This window comes from Bos indicus x Bos taurus, chromosome 10 (genome assembly GCF_003369695.1).
Source record: "Bos indicus x Bos taurus breed Angus x Brahman F1 hybrid chromosome 10, Bos_hybrid_MaternalHap_v2.0, whole genome shotgun sequence".
In the NCBI taxonomy this organism is placed as follows: domain Eukaryota; kingdom Metazoa; phylum Chordata; class Mammalia; order Artiodactyla; family Bovidae; genus Bos; species Bos indicus x Bos taurus.
In genome coordinates this window covers 6,899,658-6,911,857 of record NC_040085.1, presented here as the reverse complement: position 1 = coordinate 6,911,857, position 12,200 = coordinate 6,899,658, and the positions used below count along the sequence as shown (strand labels likewise).

At 50.2% G+C, this 12,200-nt stretch overlaps 1 protein-coding gene across 9 annotated transcripts in view; it reads left to right on the top strand.

Annotated features, from left to right (window-relative positions):
• The first annotated feature begins 5,385 nt into the window (after positions 1 to 5,385).
• The window catches only part of MEGF11 (multiple EGF like domains 11), a 393,087-nt gene continuing 386,272 nt past the window's right edge, over positions 5,386 to 12,200 (top strand). For all 9 annotated transcript variants that reach the window (XM_027553015.1, XM_027553014.1, XM_027553016.1 and 6 more), the window contains exon 1: positions 5,386 to 5,565. The gene's annotated coding sequence lies outside the window, so the exon portion shown is untranslated. The remainder of the gene's footprint in view (positions 5,566 to 12,200) is intronic.

Here is a 12,200-nt window from a genome sequence, read left to right as displayed (position 1 = left end):
AGGAAATCTGGCATCTGAATGCCACACTTCTTGGGACTGTATAATACTCTATAATAGCGGAGCATCAAAACAAGTAATAGTGTAATACTTTCATGATGATAACCTATAATTTAAAGAACCCATAAAATGTAGAATTCTGAGATCTCCAGCACTAGCCTCTGAGAGTGAGTCACAAACTCAATTCTCAATTCAAAGCAATTGGCACTTCTGACGTTTATGTGTAAATAGATCTCAACCAATCTCATTAAATATCCAATCTGTATTCAAAGTTATTAAATATTGAACATGATTTAATAAATACAACCACGTTAATCAATTCTTCGATTGGTGGTTGTGGGTTCATAAAAAGCCTGTGAAAAGAGTCATTTCATGAGAATTTTTCCTGAGTCTCCACCTCTCTCCCCTGTTTTTTTTAAAGATGTATTTACTTATTATGGCTGCTCTGGGTTTTTGTACAGTGCACGGGCTTCTCACTGCAATGGCTTTGCACAGGCTCTAGGGCGCATGGGCTCAGTTGTTGCGGATTGCGGGCTGTAGAGCTCAGGCTCAGTAGTTTGGTGCATGGGCTTAGTGGGTCCAGGTTATGTGGGATCTTCCCAGACTAGGAATCAAACCTGTATCCCCTGCATTGGCAGGCAGAGTCTTAACCACTGGACCATGAAGGAAGTCCTCTCCCCTGTTTTTAAGTGAGTGCAGGAGTTGTACCATCTGCCCATATGGGCATTTTGTGTTGTGTTGGGATGCACGTGGGTATATTGAGTTGTTAGCTCTTGGAAAGTTGTGTCCTGGGCAGGATCATTGTGTGTAGGTCTTTTTGAGGATGGGCTGGGTGGGCTGTTATCGTGTGTCACGTGAGCAGATGTAACCCTGGTGAGTTGCCTTACATCCTGCCTGCTCCACAGTTTCTTCTTTGCACCTTGTCAGTGGCTAGGATGCAGGGGCCCTACAGTCCCCTCTAATTCTTTGGAAGTATCCAAAGGTTGATTTTTCTCGGGTTGTGCCCTGTAGAGTTGGCCCTTTGCTTGCCTTACTCCAGCCCCAGCCCTGCAGTGAGAGACACTGTAGCATGGAGGATAGAGCTTTGAAAAGGCTGGAGTTCACTTTTGGGTTTTGTCACTTTCTAGCTACGTGAACTTGGGCAAGTTACCTCTTGTAAGGCCTTTATCGCATGCTTAGTTGCTCAGTTTTGTCTGACTCTTTGTGACCCATGGACTGTAGCCTGCCAGCCTCCTCTGTCCATGGGATTTCCCAGGCAAGAATACTGGCGTAGGTTGCCACTTCCTTCTCCAGGGCATCTTTCTGACCCAGGAATTGAACGTGCATCTCCTGCATTGCAGTGGATTATTTACCCTTTGAGCTACCAGGGAAGTCCCAGTCTTTAGTTTCTACTTATTTTTTTTACAAGGCAAGGCCTGATGTGAGGCTTTGTGATAGACATGTAATAGACATGAAAATACCTTAGAGTCTCCTGGGAAGATAGACATTTTTTTCAAGTGCTTTAATATGGCAGATGTCACTTGAGGGCTTAAAAGATCTTGAAAGTGAAAGTGAAGTCGCTCAGTTGTGTCCGACTCTTTGGGACCCCATAGACTGTAGCCTACTAGGCTCCTCTGTCCATGGGATTTTCCAGGCAATAGTACTGGAGTGGATTGCCATTTCCTTGTCCAGGGGATCTTCCCAACCCAGGGCTCGAACCTGGGTCTCCCGCATTGTAGACAGACGCTTTACCGTCAGAGCCACCAGGGAAGTCCTAAAAGATCTTAGACGTTCCAAAACTTTTCCACCATTCACAGATTCCAGCCATCCCTGGTGTGTGTTGAATGTTCTTCCCTGGGACTTTGAACTGGAACTCTGCAGGAAGAGGGGGTGCGGGGAAAGGGATCCCTCAACAAGGAAAGGAGGGAGAAGGAAGGAAAATGAAGGGAATTTCCCACAAGCTTGAGCAAAGGGAGGGTGTGGACCATTATGGTCTGAGCTTGAACATTCTGCCCAGCATCCTATCCTTCTACCTACTTCTGAGGAGGAGGAGAACCTATCTTGGTCATCAGAATTTTGACCTCCTTACCTCCCACCACTGTCCAGGCTAAAGGGTATAGAGGTGGAACTGGAACTGGGCTTCAGATGCCACCTCCCTGGGGAAGAGATACTCTAGAACCCTGTAGAAAGAAGGCTTAGAGAGGTTGGGGGAAGAAGGTGGAGGGTGGGAGCAAGGACTATGACATTAATTCTGCTTGAGCTCCATTTACTTTCCGTGTGACTTTCAGCTGGGGAATTCTTCTCTCTGAACCTTGGTTTCCTCCTCTGTGAGATGGGGGTGATAGCAGTGCTTACCTCATTATCATTCCCATTTTGCAGACGAGAACACTGAGGCATGGAGAGATTAAGTAACCAGCTCAAGATTACATAGCTGGCAAGTGAAGGGGCTAGGCTCTGAACTCAAGCAGATGCTTCCAGTGTTCCTGCTCTCAGTCATCTCAGTCAACTCTTCTGTCTTATGTCTTCTTGCCCCAGTTAGAGTAGAAGCTTTTAGAGAGCAAGGCTTATAGCTTCGAATAGTGGACTTTTGTCTTCCATTATGCCTTCAGATGGATAGACTGGTCCTGGATGTTGCCATAACTTCCCAAATAAACATGTTGCAGTTAGATTGAAACTTATACAGCAAAAGGAGGTGCACAGCAGTCCTTCCCATAAGCAGGCTCTCAGGGATTGAGAAATGAATGATGCGATGGCGGGCTCCAGCGTGACCCGGAGCCGACCCTCAGAGATGTTTGCTAAAAGTGTTCCTGGCTCTGTTGGGACATGTGTCCTTGGAAGCCTGCCAGCTGGGTGGAGAAGGTGCAGCTTTATAGATCCGTGTGGGTTTTTAGAGTATGGCAGAAAACCAGGCAATCCTCTGCCCAGTGTGGAGGGCCCAGCAACCCTCAGCCAGGCAGTTCACACCAGGCAGTGTGGGAGTGTGTGTGAGAGAGACAGGGAAGTGGGTTGCTTCCCATGCATTTGCTCGTTGAGTGGGGTGTTGGAAGACCTGCCCACCTCCCCAAACCTGTTAGAATTGAAGTTTGAGAAGGTGGGAGTTGCAACTCATAATCCAAAAGGGAATATGAGGATGAAGAAAAAATATGTGAAAGCCAACCTTACATAATATATTAGTTGCTAGTAGTCTTAGCAGTTATTGTGTGCTGCTACATGTAGCATTTAGCTTATTCCTCACAGGGCTCGCAGGATTATCATCATTCCCATTTTACTGATAGGGAAACTGAGGTTGGGGGGGGGGATAAGTGGCTGTCCAATGCCACAGTTAGTAAGTAGTGGAGCAGGAATAGAAACCCAGAAAGTTAGAACCCATTCTTTTAACCTTTGGCATTTCTGATACCCACAAGCTGCAGTCACTCAGAGCTGGAGAAACCCTTAGAGAACGTCTATTTCAGCCTCTTCAGAATCAGGTGGTGAAATGGAAGGCCAGAGAGGGGTGGTGATGGACCCAGGTGACACAGCTGGTTGGTGGCAGCCCTAGGATTTGACTGCAGGACCCAGAGACTGAATGCATCCTTGACTTTTGTGCCGTAGGTGTGTCTCACTGGCTTCAGCATCATCCCAGCCCCGACCAGACGCTTCTTCTGGTTGTGTGATGTGAACAACAGAGGCCCCGGCAGGGGTTTATTTGATTTGATGTCCCAAGGCAGGGAACTCAAGGTGGTATTCATGTGGGGTTTTGCCTGGATGGAGGGTCTGCTTCTGGCTGGTACCATGGAAGGGACAGTACTGAAGGGGGACAAATTGTGGCCCCAGCATGTGGGGGTGAAATTAGGAGAAATGTGATCCTGTCTTGACAAACCCGAGCTGCCGAAGGGGTTCCATGGGAACCGAGATGCTGCATCTCCTCTCCGGACCTCACTGGGCTGAAATGAGGGTAAGTGCCTGGAAAAGCTTCTAGGGGTGGGACTTGCCCCACCAGACCCAGAATTAAGTCCATTATCAATAGTTGACCTAAGAGGGCTAGGTGCTCAGACACATGTATAGACATGCATTTCCCAAAGCCTCAGACAATATGTCTGCTTTATGCACACACACACACACACACACACACACACACACACACTCTTATTCTCCTGGGGCTTCCTTGGTGGTCCAGTGGTTAAGACTCTCTGCCTCCACTTCATGGGGTGTGTGGGTTTGCTCTCTGGTCAGGGAAGCTCCACATGCCGCAAAATAAATAAATAAATAATAATAAAGCAATCTCCTGAGGGGTGTACAGCACCTTTCCCTCGTCTGGGCCTTCCTGGTCTGTTGTAGTTCAAGGACAGAAAGAGACAAACCGCACCAGGAAAGCACCTTGCGGCTACTCTCTCCCTGATAAGCAGGAGTGGTTGGTTAAGTTCCCCATTGCTTGAAGACGAGGTGGGTGGGAAGAAGGGGCTTTGTCACTTGCAAACCAGGACCTCCCCTTCTGCCTGGCTTAGACCCCCTAAGAATGCTGGGGGCAGTGAAGTGGCCAAAGGTGCTCTTGGAGGAAGAAGGCTTTGTCCTCGTGGCCCTGGGAGCTTGGACCAGGCAGAGAGGCTGGAAGGAGTGCATGGCCTCTGGCGGCCCGTCCCCTCCCCGCTCCCCCCTTTCTGGGGGTCAGTAGAGGAGACCTTCCCAGACCCCGGAGCAGTGACGATCTAGGCCTTGCCTCTGGAGTAGACCTCAGCAAGGCGAGTCCCTGCCCTCTTCTCTCTGGGTCTGTTTCCTTACCCAGCACTGCTCAGCGCGGCTAAGAGTCCTGACTGTCTTGAGTTCTTGGCCTTCTAGCCTTCCCCCCGGCCCAGCTGTTTCTTAAGCCCCCGACTCTGGCCCTGGCTCGTCCCTCTCTCTCCTTCCTCAGCTGGTTAACAGCACGACCCGCGGGGGCTTCCCCGCTCCAGGGGGTGGGGTTCCCCGACCTGAGCTCAAAGACTGAGGCGCCTGGCAGGCCACTCTGAGTAGGAATGAGAGAGGAGGCTAAAGATGGGAAAAGGTTAAAAGGAGGGAAAAAACAGTGAAAAGAGATAGAAAGGGGTTAGAGAGAAGAGGAAACGGAGAGAAAAAGTGAAAGAAGGGAAAGCTGTGTATGTAGGGGGGTTGTTGGCGGGAGTGAGAAGAGAGGTCAGGAAAGGTTGAGTCAGAGAAAAGGGAAACCAAAGGAAAGCTGGAGAGAGAGAGACGGAAAGAGGAAAAAGAACAAGCGAGCGAGATCGAGAGCGCAGGGTCGGAAAGGAACGAAGAGGGAGAAGGAAAAAAAAACGAGGCAGGAGGTGGGGGTGGGGGGAGGGAGGGAGCCGCGAACAGGGAGGAGGGAGCCTGGGAGGGAAGGAGGGAGGGAGGGGCCGAGGGACGGAGCGGGTGGGGGCTGGCTCGGTGGCGGCAGCAGCAGCCGCGGCTCCAGCCGCCCGCCGGTTCGCTCTCTCGCTCGCCGTTCCCGCCGCTCGCCCGCCGGCTCTGGACTGCCAGCAGCTCCGGCTCCTGGCCCGGCACTCCGGCGCGGCTCGGGCTCCGGAGGACAGGACCGCAACTGGCCGGCTGAGCCCCGGGCTGGCCGCGAAGCAGGTAGATGGCTGGGCGGGGACGGCGAGGACGCGGAGCCGTGGAGCGCTGGGGGCACACGGGGCCGGGGGTTGGGGGGTCCTGATCCCGGGGAGGGGGCTTTGCATCCCCTCGACTAACTTTCCACTGGCCCCGTGGATCCCCGGTGCTCAGCCGGGGTCCGGGCTGCGGAAGCTGAGTTCGGTGCGGGAGAAGGTGAGTGTGGATAGAATGCCAGGGGTCCGGGCAGGACGTGGGGCGCCCCGGCGCGGGCAGGCGCGGGCTCTCTGTCCGCAGTCGGGACGCAGCACAGGCGGCCGGGGAAGACCCGAGCGCAGCGGCACGGCGCGGTAGTCCCGGGGAGGGCGCCTGCCCGTCTCTAAGTCTGGGGACTCCCACCTCCGAGCGGCCCCGGGCGCGCCGAGCTCCGCGCGCAGAGCCTGCGAGGCGCTGCCAGATCCCCCGCGGTGGCTAGCCTTGCGCCTAGCTACATGTAGCCGAGCCCAGGCTGGTGCCATGCGCACTTTTGCTTTTTGGAGGCGCGAAACCGAACGTCTATTTCCTTCCTTTCTCGTCCTGGAGTCCCGACTCTCTTCGGGGAGCTCGCGGACGCCCGACCCCGGAGGTCTCTACTGCCCGCGGCTGTGACCCCACATCCCGAAGTTGAGAAGCGAATCACTACCAGTGCGCGCCTGGAGCGCGGTGCGGAAGTTCCCAACTTGTCGTCTAGCCTTGGAGGGTGGTGTTGGAGATGGGGATGGTTGGTGGTTGTGGCCCCTTGGAGCAGCAGACGCAGACGCTTCCCCCCTGCACTTCGTTTATTTTCCTGATTTGCTTAAAAAAAAAATACGACGAAAAATATGCAAAACCGTTCCTCTCTGGAGTCAAACATTCATGTGTGGGACGGAGCCGCCCCCTCGACTGGAACCTGGGAGCGCGGAGCCTTGGCTTGACCGTTCTTCGAGCCCCGGTTCTTTCTCCCGACCTGGACATCCGAGTTCCATCCTAGGGTAGCCGCTTCTCGGGATCCGTCCCCGCTAGCACGCGCTGCGAGGCTGGTCTGACTCCCTCTCATGTGGTCGTGTTCTTTAGAAAAATATTTAGAACTGTCTCCGCTTTAGGATCTCCCGCTCCATCCCCCCGGCACTGCAAAGAACGAGGCCTCGGGCAGGTTGGAGGAGGCCTTTGGGTGGTTTGGGCTCCGGGCCATCTCAGCTCGCTCTGGCCAGGGTACTCGTGCCCGAACATCAGCGCCCCTTCTGCGCTCTGCCGGGAAAGCAGGGGTTAATGCTCCGGCCAGGTGGCGGCGAGCACAGGCTTTCGCGAGTCGGCTTTCGGAGCTGCCCGGGGCGCGAGGCGTCTGGTTCCCGGAGTCCAGGAGGCTGGACTCAACCCAGTTCGGCTTCCGCGGAGCTAGCGGGACCCGGGCTTCGCAGCCCTCTTTGTTGGAGTGCTTGCTGTTGGAGAGGTTCTTTTGAAGGGTTTAGAGCCTGTTTAGTGGGACTGAGAGCTGGGGTTTTTTTGGAGAGGGTCCCTCGGCCCTTGTCCCCTGCCAGTTGGGCGGGGTCCCCGAGGGCGTCGAATCCACCGTCTAAGAGCACCCCATCCTCAGCTCCTTCGGCGGGTTTCCCCTAGTGCGCATACCGCTCTCTGCGTTGCTCACACGTTTTTTAAGCCTCTAGAAATTCAAGATCCACGACTGCAGTCTCCACCTCTTCCTCCCAATTCACAGATCTGCAAACGAGGGCCCAGAGAAGTTGAAAATATTCGCTTATAGCTAGCTAAGGGTGTAAGGGCACGGTAAACCGGGTCTCTGGACTTCTCATTCAGGAATTCCCCGCCCCCATCACTCTGTGCTGTCCTTACCACTTTGTCAGCACGGGGCAAGTGTAAGCCCTTTGCAGGCTGCGGGACTGTGTGTGTGTGATGTGAGAGGCAGAGGGCTGGTCTCTTGTTAGGTGCTATGCTTCAATCATCCCTCAGGACAAATCACTTAGGTGACAGTTGGTCCAATATCTATCCTGTGCCTGCACTGAAGTTTGGGGGGTAAAGGGAGCTCTTAAGACTCTGCCCAGTCCCCAAATGTGCAGTCTACAGGGAAAGAGTAGTCACTATCTCGTAGCCAAGGGAGGGAGTACAGGCTTCCCAGGTGAAGTCACTGTTTGGAGGGGGAGGGCTAGGGTGCTCCCTGGAGAAAGAAGGGTTTGGAATTGAGCCTTGGGTAGATTTCTAATTGAGGGAGTAGGATCACCCTGGCATGGGCACGAGGCTGGAGTCCTGAGAGGGTAAAAAAGCTCTTATTAAGCGTTTGGTCAAAAGACAGCAGAGTCAGGACCCGTGAGAACTGGCCTTTGAGTGAGAGACAGGAGGGCAGTTAGAAGACCCACTGCTTAGAACTCATGCCCAGAACCTGTGGTCAATGTCTTATCATCCTTCAGCTCCCGCCTCTCCCGCCGAAGGATTCTAATATGCAAAACAAAAGACATCCCCCTCTGCCCGGGGAAAAAACCCTGGCCCAGAGGTCTTCTAGTTCCAGATCCAAGGTGAGCAATTGGCTGAGTGCCCATAGAGCCAAGGGTTCTGGCTTCAGCTGGGAAATATTCAGGCCCTTGCTTCTCCTTTTCCCTTTTCTCCTTGTTCTCTGGGGTTTGATATAGTTTCTTTGCCCCTTTCCAAACATAAGTTTTGGGTACTTGAAGGTTTGGGGCTTATGATTGGACTTACTATGGGCAGGGCATTTACTGTGCTAGGAAAGTTTAGTCAATAAACAGTTCTTGAGCTCTTACTTTGTGCCAGGCACTGGGCAGACAGCCATGAACCAGCCAGGCAGAGTCCCATACCTCACGAGGCTGGCATTCTAGGTGTCATTCTCAGGCTTAAAGTCTAGATGTAGAGTGGGGGCAAATATAAGCGATGTCTGAAGAATTGCTGAAACGGGACAATAGAACAGAATAATCCTGAGCCTCCTCTCTGGTGGTTCAAGGCTCTGAGGTAAGAAGGCTTGAGGCTACTGGCTATGGCATTTGAAAATTCTGTGGGCGACCATGACTCTGGCTCCTGGTTGCCAAGGGTAACCCAGAGGCAGCTGCAGTGATGACCTTAGATGTGGCATTGGAGGACTGCTCTGCAGAGCTTCTGCCAGTCAGAGTATGGTGGGAGGGAGCTGTTGAGTATTGGCAACCATGATCTTGCTAGGTATCCATAGAGACTGGTGCCAGGTAACCACATACTTCTTAAATTCTAGCACCCACAGCTTCTTGGTGAACACTGTAGCCCCATTGTACAGATGGGTAAATGGAGCCCTACTCTGCAGTTTGAGACAGTTATTCAGAAAGGAGCCCAGGCTCTGAAAAGTCCAGGTATCCCTTATCCCTGATTCAATAATAATATATAATAATAATGCTCTTTCCTTCCTGTTTTGTAGACCAGTGCTTCTCAGACTTCAATGCAGCATGCTTGCTTGAACACAGATTGCTGTGCTCCACCCCCAGAATTTTTGATTCGGCAGGTCCAGAGTGGGCCCAGTAATTTGAATTTTTAACAAGTTCCCAGGTGATGTTGATGCTCTTGGCCCCAGGACCACAATGAAAGAACTACTGTGTGAGAACAAGGGAAAGTGAGTGATTTTCCTGAGATGATGCAGTGAGGGAGCCTGGAACAAAGACTGTGATTTAGCTCTAGGAACTCCATGAATTTGCCTAGGGATGATTCCCTCCCCTTTACCCACCAGGAGACCATAGAATTAAAAGAATATTTTCATCAGTTCATATACAGAGAGAATATATCCAATTTAATTAGGGAATAAATAGGTGTCCTGTGTTGGGATGTAGACTCGATGCCCTGTGGCTCTGTGGGGGTTTATTTTAGCACTGATATAATTGAAAAGATATCATCCACTCCAAGAGCCCTTCATGAAACTTTCATGGCCCCAGTGGTCATTGTCCAAAGAGGCATGTCTTCTTCATTTAAAAGAAAGTCAGGGAGATTGCTTCTCCTGCTAATGGGACTATCTGTGTTTCATTTGACAGCATCTATGTAATGTGTTCATAGGGGACAAAGAAAAAGTTGAATAGTTGAACAGAGAGGCATTGGAGGAAGTCCACCTCACAGGTTTACAGATGTTTGTGGAACATTTCATAATGTTTTGAAACTGTCTGTTTCACCTGTGTCTCTGATGTGAAGCTGTATCTCAGCAGAGTTTGTTTCACCTTAGCTGGTTGGGCAAGTGTATCAACACATTTTATCCCCAATGTGTTAATTAGACCCAAAAGAAAAGAATCATAAAAGAGTTGTTCTCCTAAATGCTGGCATTTTTCATCTGGATTCTATTTATTGATTATTTTACAGTTGAGAAGGAGCAAAAAAAAAAAATCCATGTTTTTATAGCAAATAAAGCTGGCTGCAGTAATTATGCAGGCTCAACATGTCTGTTCTGGAGCAGGAAGTTGGAATTCAGCCTGACTCTCAAACATTTGGGTGAGATCTAATTGAGAAAGACATTTCAAAGAACAAATATTTAGGAACGCGGACTTGCGGTGATGGTCTCTGTGGGCGAAGCGTGAGTCCGTTGCTCTTGGCTTGATCCTTGGAGGTGGGGGGAGGTGATGGGGAAGGATCTGGTAGAAATGTTGAGACCACAGTGCAAATGGAAGCTGAAACTTAAAGACAATCAGTGAAGCTGAGTAAAGGGAAGAAAGATAACTGATGAGCAAAGGGAGAGTCAATTCATCAAATATAGATTGAACACATATTGAAGGTGCAATCTTGGGACAGGCACAGTAAGGGCAAGGCACAGGATTCTACTTGTTATGTATCTCCAGTGATGCTTAGCTGAGGTAGTAGTGACTAAAGCCCTTGATTGGTGTGGGTATCAGTCAGGGGTGCACAGAGCAAAAACCTGAATTCAACTGGCTGAAACAGTTCTGCCTTAGCATCTCCTACTACAACAGATGCGGGCTGTCCGCCCCAAGCTTAGTTCTTTCAGTGGTTCAATACATCATCAAAGATACAAATTCTTTTCATCATTTCTTGGTCTCAAGGTCACAAGTTGGCTGTAACAAATCCAGGTATTACACCCTTACGATTATGTGCAGAGGCAGAAAAGGCAGGAGGGGAACCTTTACCAGAAGGCTCAGTAGACTTTCCCTCAAGTCTCACTGGCTCAATTGTGAGTCACATGTCCATGCATAAGCCAACCACAGGCAAGGGAAGGAGACCACCATAACTGGTTTAGAATAATCTTGATTTGTTGAGTCTCCGAGACGAAAAAAATTAGAATGCTTTTGGAAAAAAGAAAGGAGCAACCAACAATGCCTGCTATAGCATTTAAGACTTGGGTTTTAATTTTCTGTACTCCTTCTTAGCCCTGTGACTCTGAGCAAAGTATTTTACTTCTTTGAGTCTCAGTTCATTCATCTGTGTAATGGGAATGTATTGGGAAACTAGATATGATTTAACTCAATAACTGCACTTGATTAGTATGTAAGAAGTAGAAAGTTATTTGAAGATTTGATCTCTGATGTCCAAGAATTATAATCTAGTGTGGCAGACTTGTAAGGTCTAGACCATGTAGACTATCAAATAATCAGAGAACAGAACAAGAGAGTAAATCAATAATTGGGACTTGCAGGCCAACCATGGTATGAGGAGTATAACATCAGTGGGAGCCACGGAAGTTAGAAAAGACCTCCTAGAGGAGGTGGTTCATAGTGTACACTGGAACTCCAGCATCTTGGTATGGATGGGTCATGAGCTTCTGCCCAGCTTACTGTACTGCCTCTTGCTTTGCTTTTCTCGGTGGCGAAATGGGACCTTAAGCCAAGCTGGGTTCTGATGTCTTTTCTGTCTTTGACAATCCGAATATAGTCAGCAGCTCTGGGAGGCAGTCACAGTGAGTTCCTTGCCAGTCGACAGTTCCTGGTTTCCACTCCTTTGAACGGCCCATCAGTCTCCAACTCTTCATACATTCTAGTTGCTGATTAGATGCTATTATTATTAGGATATCTGGCTGCTATCATAAAGGCTACATGCCTAAAGTGGAATCGAATGTCTTCCCATCTCTCAAGCCATCTGCCCTTCTGGATTCTTCATTCTTGTTGTTGGCAGCACCGTCTTCCCAGAGGCTTGGGCTTAAAACCTTAGCAACACTTCTGATGCCTGCCTCCCTCTATTTCAACTATTGAAGCATGGACTTTCTTTTCTCTGCATTATGTTTCTTGAATATAAGTCCTCCTTTCTGGCATGAGATGCTCCCTTTGTGCAGGTTCTTTCTATCTCATGCTGGGTGATGGCAGTAGCCTCCTGCTCTGATCTCCCAGCCCCAAGCCATAGTGCCTTGGGGTCATGGGGGCAAATGACCAGAGAATAAAGCAACAACTGGGACTCGCAGGCCAACCATGGTAGGAGGAGCATCAAATCTCCTACAGGAGCATTCTATGGTGTTCGGCAAATAGAATGGTCACTAATTCGAGTACAGAGGTGGTGATGAGCCTAGAATCCGTGCTGCAGACACATTATATTGCTTGAGGTGCTATTTTGCAGCTTCTCATATCTCCCTCTTTCAGGTCATCCCCAAATGTCATTTTTATCCACTCATTACCTTACATTTTTCCCCATAGTACTCACTGGATGAAGCCCAAACTCCTCAACAGACCCCTGTA